The following is a 10,762-nucleotide window of genomic DNA, read 5'->3' on the forward strand; positions in this document are numbered from 1 at the left end:
CCTCTTCATTTTTTAAAAAGGTCACTTTTATAAAAAAAGATAGTTCATTTTAACTTCTAAATTGAAAATTATTTTCTAGTGATGTAAGTAGGCTCTGTCCCTCTTTCGTGCATATCCCTAATATTTTTTTTTTTTTTTTTTTTTAAAGATTTTATTTATTTATTTGAGAGAGAGAGAATGAGAGAGAGAGCACATGAGAGGGGGGAGGGTCAGAGGGAGGAGCAGACTCCCTGCAGAGCAGGGAGCCCGATGCGGGACTCGATCCCGGGACTCCAGGATCATGACCCGAGCCGAAGGCAGTCGCTTAACCAACTGAGCCACCCAGGCGCCCCATATCCCTAATATTAAAACGAACTCATTTTTCACATTTATTTCCAATAGTCTCTGTGAAATTTCCTTTACACTAAGAACCTTTCCAAAAATGCTTCATTGAAACATACCATGTGAAGGATTACAAAATAAATGTTAAGTCTATTATAAAAACATTGTGAATGCTATAAATGAATCAACCAAGGACAAACTGAATGATTTGTTTTCTCTCTTATGAAAGAAAGCAAAGCAATATGCACAAGAGGCTTAAGAAACCTCAAGTTGAAGTAAAAATTTAAGCTACATCAGAAAAGATCACGAATACTTGTGTTTGCATTTCATTTTTGGTGGTGCAAAAGTGAGTTACATTTGCTCAAGTGTGTATCTCTTCACATCACAAGAGACCTCGTACGCTTATTCATGTGTTGGACAGATGATTTTTGAGTGAAACATTTGAAAATGCTCACAGGCATTATGTCATATTTCAATTTTTAAATATATCACTTTGTTATTAAATAAAGTAGAGAAAACAAGATTGATGGCATTGAAAAGGAAGAAGACAGATATATGGAAAATTAGTAGTGTGATGAGAATGAACTACACAAAAAAACGGTACTGTAGAAATCATTTTAATTAAAGACAACATGCATAATGTCGGCTAGTGAAGTTTTTTACAACTCTCTGTAAGTGTATATTGTGAGCAATATTACAGAATGCACAAGAAATAGAGACTAACATTCCTAAGTACTTCAAAGGGATGGTTCTTACAAAAGAAGCAAAACTAATTTCTTTGAGAAGCAAAGCTATTTTAATATGACCCCACAATAGTTTCTCCCATGTAATATATCCCTCTATGAAAAAAAGAACTTTATAGCTTTCTTTTTTTCAAGTGAATCAGGAGGAAATCCTCAGTTTAACTAAAATGCGACAAAAAATAAAAGCAATATTAGCGGGAAAGGTAAATTTAGCAGTGCTGATTAGATAAATACTCAGCTGATGTGACAATTATTGAAACCGGCATTTGCAAGTTGCATTAGATCTGCACCCTTTTCATTTAATTTATTAGAATGCTCTGAATACAGATTAACTCCCTTAGCCTAATATTTCTTGGTTCATTAGCATTAAAATGAGAACTGCAAGTTCCTTGGAATAACCTTTAAATTGTTTCTTCTAACTTCAGCATAACTTCTGACAGTATCTCTAAATCTCCCTGAACTATTATTTTGTCATGTTCAACTCTTCTCAAGCTGTTTTTAATTTAGTCTTTACCAAGGGCTACAGTTTTTAAATTGACTTTTAAAAGCAATCTACAAATTTGTCCTGGACATGGGGGGCACACAGCAAAGAACTTCCAAGTCTTTATTTAGACATGCTAGCAAAACTTTAGGCCATATGGTGGCTTTGAGAATTTTTAAGTCCCTAAAATATACTAAGGGGCATAGTGAGGGTGGTCACACAAAATGTTTATGCATGGTGTTTTCTCTAAATCTTAAGGAGCAGAAAAGAAAGAGTAAACAGTAAAGTTCCTGTTACCATGTCTTCTGCTTTTTCAAAGGACTCAGAAAGGAAATTTGCTGAGGGCACTGCACAGTTATAGGTTACACTAGATACATGGCACAGAAACCAAATCATTTCATAGAAAAATACTTTGAAAATAGAGTGAAAAATAAAGGAAGGGGGGGAAATAAACCTAATGAAAAGACTAAAGAAACATCTGTAAGCAATGCTGGAAAGAAGACAGTCTCAATAATTCCCAAATGACAAACACCTCGAAAGGATCATATGGACTGCTCCCTTTTAAATAAAATGACAGTGGAAATATGATCTAATAGTTTTCTTGTTTGTTTGTTTTGTTTTTTGTTTTTAATAAATGTGATACAAAGAGTTTTGGAGGAAAATCTAGTACATTTAATCCAAATATTAAAGTGCATTTCAAACAGCAAGCTTTTCTAAGTTGAAACAATCTTCAGAAAATAAAAATAAATTAACTTTATGAATGCTCCAAGGTGAAAATGGGACAAGTCTCAAACTTCATGATTTATAATTGTGTCTGAGAGAGAGTTTTTGAAGGCACTTCAAGAAATTACATTTTTATGCTTCTTTTTCAAGTCTTAAAACTAAAACGTTTAAGATACACTACAAATCAAAATTTTGACTTCAGTTTTCAACAAAATTGAGAAGTAGTTAAATTATTGATTTGAAATTATTCTAATTCTGATGATATCTCTAGTAGTTCAACAATATTAATTTTGTAACCTAAAATAATAGATATTTCAATAATTACCTATAGTTTTCTTAGGTTTTCCTATTTCTATCTGCAATAACCTCTAATCTGTATCACAGATAAAACATAATTTTACATCTTTTTGTTTTATGAATGATATTGATTCTACAGGATATAATTTATCCATTTCAAATTAACCATAATAAATGACATTAAAGATTGACTTTTATAACAAATTCAATTTTTATGTAAGTGAAATTCTTCAGTCTCTGTGAGAATAACCATCAGTGCACACATATCCATGGTATCTACATATACTTTGCAGAATTCTATTACATAGTAATAAAACAGTGAAGGGAATGGCTTTGTATCATCACTTTGGATTTCCCATTATGACCTTCACAGGAGAGTATTCTACTCCAGTCTAGTGCCAAGTGCTTAGAAAAGTTAGACCATAGAGTCTACCCATTGAAAAAGCACTTCAAAATACATTTCAATCTCTACAGAAAGAATAATTAACAAACATGTGTTTTTACTGACACCATTTTGAATCTAGAATTAATTTTATTTTCCTGGCAGTGAATACTTTTCTTATGCACTGCATTGCATGCGTCACGTTGCATGATCTACATTTTTATGCACTGCATTGTACCCAGACTGTTCTCATTTAGGCAAATAATTTTGAAGTCATACCTTTTAAAAATAATAGATTGAAATTAATAAAACAGCTATGATTTTGCTTGCTCAGAGAAAATAACCTATTTGCCTGAATTTTTGGCAACCATTTTGTAGCTGTTAACATAATTATGTCATTTTGTCGTCACATAGGTATTTGAAATGATGCAGCAAAATCAAGCTCATTTTAAATATTTTCAAGTAATTATATTAATCATGGGACAACCTCTATTTAGTGGGTAATAAGATACAATCCTTTCTTTACAAATAGCAGCACGGTACAAGAAAAAAGTTTTCAGATCTGTAATTAGCAGTTCTTGTTCTGCTTTTGAATATATAAACTTGTATTTTTTGCAAGATCCTCAAGCTCTTAGAAGCTGTGTATGCTTACCATAAAATCACATCTGTTGTACTTGTTAGGCAAAGGAAATGTTCATGAATTCTCTGCCATCTTTTAAAATAAGTGTGCTTTATTTTTTTAAATTTTTTTATTTTTTTAGTAAAATACCTCCAGTGCCTCACTTGTAGCAGATTTGACGATGGATTTGAATTTCTTAACTAGAAGCTAAGAGTTTTCTCTTTGAGTTTGTTTTTCTTCTTTGTAAAGGGTAATCTTTATAATTATTTGATAGCTATTTTAGTGATGTTCTACTAGTGATAAATTCTATTTTTTTCTTATGAATAATTTAGGTATGTTTTATTTTATCCTTAAATGACAGCTAATTTAGACGTGAAATTCTAAATTGAAAGTTTTGTTTTTTTTTCAGCAATCTGAAACTATTACTGTATGCTTTCTGGCATCTATATTTACGAACGAGAAATAATGTCCTGAAATCATGTCTTTCTGGGTAATTTGCCTTTTCTCTGTGGCTTCAAAAATGTGTTGGTTGAGCTATAGTTTCACTTCATTGAATGTAGTTGTACATTTATTTTTATAGATTTTATTTAATAATCAAGAGTTTATGATGGTATAGCCTATATTCTGCCAGTTGAGATATTCCATACCCAGAGGAAATCAAATGGTTTCTGTAAAAAACTACTAGTTTTTAAGCCCTGGCTCAAAAAAAAAAAAAAAAAAAAAATGAAGAGCAGTCATGAGATTATTAACCTGGACAATATGGAAGTCATGTTCTAGTTTTCTAGGGAACCAAATTCTAAGTCACCAACAAATGGGACCCCTGGTGTTGGATATCTAATTTCCTTAGATGGCTTACATGTTAACATTTCTTCATATTATCTGCAAAGATCATCTGTACATTTCTTTTGCTAGAGAACCAATCAGAAATATAAATACAGAGAACAAACTGATGGTTGACAGAGAGGATGGCGGAGGGAGGATGGGCAAAATGGGTGAAGGGGAGTGAGAGATACAGGCTTGCAGTGTTATGGAATGAATAAGTCATGGGATTAAAAGACACATCATAGGAAATATAGTCAACGGTACTGTAATAGTGTTGTATGGTGACAGATGGTAGCTGCACTTATAATATATAAACTTGTTGGATCACTATATTCTACACCTGAAACTAATGTAACATAGTGTGTCAACTATACTCAAATAAAAATTTTAAAATAAAATAATATATGTATATACATGTTCTCATGTCTAGATGAACATGTCTACAGGAGAACATAGGTGAAACAAAGGTGAATGTGCAAAGATTAATACAGAGGAGAATATCAGATCTTAAATGAGTGGTATGTACATGTGAGATAGAAAATAATTGTCTTAGGGGCGCCTGGGTGGCTCAGTCGTTAAGCGTCTGCCTTCGGCTCAGGTCATGGTCCCAGGGTCCTGGGATCGAGCCCCGCATCGGGCTCCCTGCTCGGCGGGAAGCCTGCTTCTCCCTCTCCCACTCCCCCTGCTTGTGTTCCCTCTCTCGCTGTGTCTCTCTCTGTGAAATAAATAAATAAAATCTTTAAAAAAAAAAAAAAAAAAGAAAATAATTGTCTTAGTTAAAATAGGATAACTTTAATAAATTAATGGCAAGGACTGTGTGTGTAAGAGTATATGCATACTATGTATTAAGATTATGCAGAAATTACATTTAGAATGCAGTGTGACACTTTTCCTTGTTATATGAGTTCTACTCAATTTAACTTGTATATATTAAAGGCTTTTATTATGTGCAAGTTATATGCTAGTTTTTGGAGATACAATTGTAAATGTGAGAGATAGTTCTTCAGCAGATACTTAAATTCAGAAAGGTGTGCAAACCAGTACAGACAGAGATATGGTGTATTGCATGCTATTATGACCAAAGGTCGAAATTTTTAAAAGGAAAAGTCTCATTAGATGAGTGGCACATAAAACAATAACTTGATACATAAAATCAAGTATAAGATTTTCAGATGAAAAGAAGTTATCAGGAAGAATATTCCAGAAGAGGATCCAATATGTACAAATACTCCAAAACAAAGGAGAAAGATCATGAAGTTATAGACTGCAAATTAATTTATCTACCTGGAGTAAAAATCATGAAGAGTGGGAAGGTGGATGGGAGTGGAGGGGTAAGATTTGGAGCTAGAGAGATAAGAGGCTAGTTCACATAAAGTTCATGCAGTTCATGTATAATGGTCATGTATATGCATAATAGTCCAAGGCCAACGGCAAGTCAAAAACTTGGAAAGTAAAGAGGGTAGAAGAGTTACATGATCATGTTTGCATGTTGATAGATCTTTTTTTATTTCAGTGTGATAAATTGATGGGGAAGGCATCTGTGAAAGGGTGGGAGGCCAAGCAGGAGATAATGGCAGCATCCTACATGAGCAATGAGCCAGGAGCTCCAGTATTTTGCATGTATCATAAGCCAAATAAGCAATCTGCTATGTAAATTAAGAAAAAGAAGTGATTTAAAGTCATGCTTTATATAAGAATATTCTAAAATTTATTCAAAATATTAATATTTCAGAGCATAAATATTGGTTATTAAATGGAATGAGACTTCCACATTCTTATGACTAAACTCAGAGCTGTCCATGTTCTTAATAGATATACTGCACTAGTATTGAACACCATCTAAAATATGAGTAATTGAAATTTTTGTTTATTTTGCTGACATTTAATCTAATAAATTTTTCATCTGAACAGTGTTTAGGACTCTTAAGTCTATATGGGATATGTCTGCCCTTAGCTTTGCCAGAAGCAAAATGTATTTTTGTTGATAGAGTGAGCATTATGCTTTCTTCTGGAATTCCCAATTCATGGCTTATTCAGTAGGTTCTTTCAGTCTGTTCAAAGTACTCTTCTTATGTTTGCTTTTTTTTTTTTCTTTTTAACACTGGTGGAAGCCTGTATGATTTTGTTTTCTATGAAATAAGGTGATAAAATATTCTTTTTAAAAATAAACTAAATAGGATATAAATAGACATTTTTTCTCAGGGACAAAGAAAATCATTATGAGGAAACAATTCATGAGGAGATTTGTATTCATAATGAAAAAAACTGTGTGTGTTCTATGACATTAGAAAAATATAAACTGTTGATTCATTAAAATGATAATATCTTATTTTGAAACACAGTACTTAGACTGAATAGGGCTTTGTGGTCTTTCCTTCTTCTCCCCAAATCTTTTTCTTCCTCTTTTTTCATCTTTTATTCCAGTTTGGAAATATTTTTAAGTTATATAAAAGTAAAGAGACTTGGTTAGATTATTTGTTTAAAAGCCTAAAAAAATGTAAAGAAACATTTTCACGTTTGTATCAAAATTACACTTTAGAAAAAAATATAGGGCGCCTGGGTGGCTCAGTTGGTTAAGCAACTGCCTTCGGCTCAGGTCATGATCCTGGAGTCCCTGGATCGAGTCCTGCATCGGGCTCCCTGCTCGGCAGGGAGTCTGCTTCTCCCTCTGACCCTCCCCCCTCTCATGTGCTCTCTCTCATTCTCTCTCTCTCAAATAAATAAATAAAATCTTTAAAAAAAAAAAAAGAAAAGAAAAAAATATAAATAGATTTAATATTAATCAATAATAAAACTTAATATTCACCACAAGTGTGTTAATCCCATTGTACCAAAATACCAGGATACTTTCAGTAGTAACTGCTTAACTGTATGGTGACTTTTCAAGTTTGCTAGTGTTTTGTTTGCATAAATTTGAATCTCTTTAAGAAAGTGAAGATATAAAGTTATGTGATAATTCAGTAATAAGGATTCAGATTTATATTTATAGTATGTGATACTGGGAAAATACTTTTTTTTAAATAATGTTCAATAAATTCACAGAACACGTTTCTGACCACACGAAGGACAAGTGAAATCAGTAACAATAAGATATCATAGGAGATACCAAGTATTTAGAAATTCTGCACCAGTGAGAAAAAAAATCACACCTAATGATAATAAAAAGAAATCATAAATATTCATGGTATACAGCCAAATTAGTACTTAGAGAGAATCTTAAAGCTTTAAATATTAACATTGTAGGAGGCAAAAAGGTCCAAAATATTCAAAATCAATCACCCAAAATTTCACCCAAAGATAGATAAAAAAAAGTAAATTACACTCAAACAACAGAAATAAGATACAAAATACTGACAAACAGAAAAATTACAAAGCCACATGTTGACTATTTGAGCATATTGAAAATAAATAAAAAACATGACAAGAACAAAACAAAAAACCTTTTAAGCATCTACTCAGATCGATGAAGAGAAAAGAAAAATATTTCACAAATTATAATATCATGAATGAGAAAGAAATTATCATCGTAAAGCCTATAGATAGTCAAAGGATAAAAGATAATATTTTGTCCAACTTAATACCAAAACATTGGAAAACTTTGATAAAAAGAATATATTCCTTGGAAAACGCAACTGAGCAAAACTCAGATGTCACAAAATAGGAAATTTTAGTAGCCCTGTATCTACTGAAGGAACAGAATTTATCATCAAAAAATTTTGCTTACAAAGGAAATTATAGACACAGATGGTTTTACTGTTGAATTTTATCAAACATTTAACAGAAATAATACCAATTTTATGCAAATTCATCCAGAAAAAAAAGTACCCCTTTATACTTACTTTATGAGGCTAGAAAAAACATAATCCCCTAATGTCACAAAGACAATAATAGAAAGGTATGGATTAATATTGCTCATGAATATAAGTACAAAAATACTTTAAAATATGACAATTGTATCTGATAACATACCAAAGGAATAATACATCATGACCAGGTAAATGTTATCACAGTAATGCAAGGTTGTTTTAACAAACCATTTCAATAAATGCAGGAAAAGAATGTGAAAAAATCAATGCCAATTTCTGTTAAAAACTCTGAGTAAGAATAGCAGCGAACTTCCTCAATCTGATAAAAGTCAAGTATGATAAATCTACAGCTAATATCATAATGAATGGCAAAATATTGAACACACACTCCTAAGGATATCCACTCTTGCCATTTCACGTTCTGAGGAGTGTACAAAAAAGCAACTACAAATAATAACTGCATTTAACACATTTGCAGAATACAAGGTTCATATACAAAAGTTAATTTTTGTTTAAAGTTTTACTTTAAAGCACTAGCAGCAAACAATACAAAAATATAATTTAAATCATTCTATATACAATAGTGTCAAAATTTATATAAGTTAACCAAACACTTAGCAAGAGGTAAGAAAAAGCTATATAATGAAAACAAAACAAAACAAGCAAACCACAGATTTGAGAAATTAAAGAAAAGTTAAAGAAATGATGAGTTATATTCATGTTTGGAAGATCCAATATTTTTAAGAAATCAGTTTGTTCCCAAATGAATGATAGATTTAATACAATCCCAGTCACAATTCCCATAAGCTTTCTCTTTGTTTGTAATAATCAACAGTTTCCAACCTTTACATAGAAATACAAAAGACCTAGATGACCAAATCTTGCCAAAAAAAAAAAAAAAAAAAAAAAAAAGGAATTATACCTGATTTCAAGATGCACACAAAGTTTACATTAATCAAGTCAGTGTGACATTTGAGTGAGGGAAGACACATAGATCAATGGAACAAACTAGAAAGTCAGAGTGATAAGGAAACAACACAGAAATATTATTTTAAAGTGCATTTAGTACTCTTGTAGATAAACCTCTTTCCAAATATTTAATAACTATTCATTCAAATACTTTGTCATTTTATTTGGTTATAAGTGTTTTCTATATCCCCCACACAGGTTTATTTATTTCTTGAACATTAGCTATTTTAATCATCTTTATAGTAATTATTTATCAAAGCACCTTTTCATGTTTTTGATATTTTATTATACAAAGTTGTTTTTATTCTTACATCATGAAATGTTTCATGAGATGTATCAATATCCTTTCCTTAGTTTTGATTCTAGTGTTAGATTTTTTTCCTTCTTTCTAATAGCTTTAACTCTGTAGCTTAATCTATAAAAATCTATTATTTATTTTGTTTATGGTAGAGTGATCATGTTGAGACAGAACTCAAATTTTATTTCTCCCCTGCTGTTCCTCTAATAGGACTTCCAGGTTAAAATAGTGTCAGCCTAAACATATATCATATTGTCTTTCCTAACTTTTCAGTTAATTGCATAAGAAAACACAGAAAGAATCAAAAATGTATAAAAGCATCACTAAATAAGAGAGATAAGTTATTGTCTGAACACAGATCCAACAATGAACAATTGACAACTCTGAACTAATGTAAAATGTCAAAGTAATTTCTTCCCAAATTCTTTAAGGCACTTAAAAAAAAAATAGAACTTTCCGTTCCAAATACAGTACTATTGTGTCCTCTTTCATTTTTGTAGAAAGATTTTTAAGGTATGATTAAACATTTATTTTTTATTAATTTTCAATTTATTCACATTTCTTTCAAATTTGGATATATTTATGTCTAACAATAAATGCAAGATTACCAGTAAGATGGCTGAGTTCACACTAAATATATTCATGTACTGTTTCTGAGTGACATTTGCCTATATATTTGTAAAGCATTAACTAACTTTTTATCATTTGTACTGGTTTCTGAACTCTTAGACTACAATGTAAAACATACTATTAAAGATATTTTTCACTTTTTGTACTGATGTGATCATTCGTATTCATTTTTTTAATATCTCCCTTTTTAGGAGACTATCAGTTCTTTCATAGTCTATTAGTTAATATACTATATTTAAAATAATAGATTTTTTAATCCAAGAGATGGTTTCACCTGTCTACTTAGTATTTGTTTGAAATGGAGGATTACAATATTTCAAGTAAAAAAAAACAAAAACATCATATAAAGGTTTATTCATAAATATCTGCTGAGCAACTTCACGTATAGATTTTGAAAACAGGAAGCATATCAATCAGTGTCACAGTCCTTATTTAAAACATTGATATATTGAACTTTTAGTATATTTTTTAAGATTTTATTTTTAAATAATCTCTTACACCCAACGTGGGGCTGGAATTTACAACCTGAGATCAAAAGTCTCATGTTCCACCGACCTAGCCAGCAAGACACCCCTGAGCTTTTAATATCTTAACGGCTTATCATCACTTGTTTTTTTTTTTTTTTTTAAATAAGTGAAGGATTATTTGAAAGCTATTGTCTTCTGTATAAG

This window comes from Phoca vitulina, unplaced genomic scaffold (assembly GCF_004348235.1).
Source record: "Phoca vitulina isolate PV1807 unplaced genomic scaffold, GSC_HSeal_1.0 scaffold14, whole genome shotgun sequence".
Classification (NCBI taxonomy): domain Eukaryota; kingdom Metazoa; phylum Chordata; class Mammalia; order Carnivora; family Phocidae; genus Phoca; species Phoca vitulina.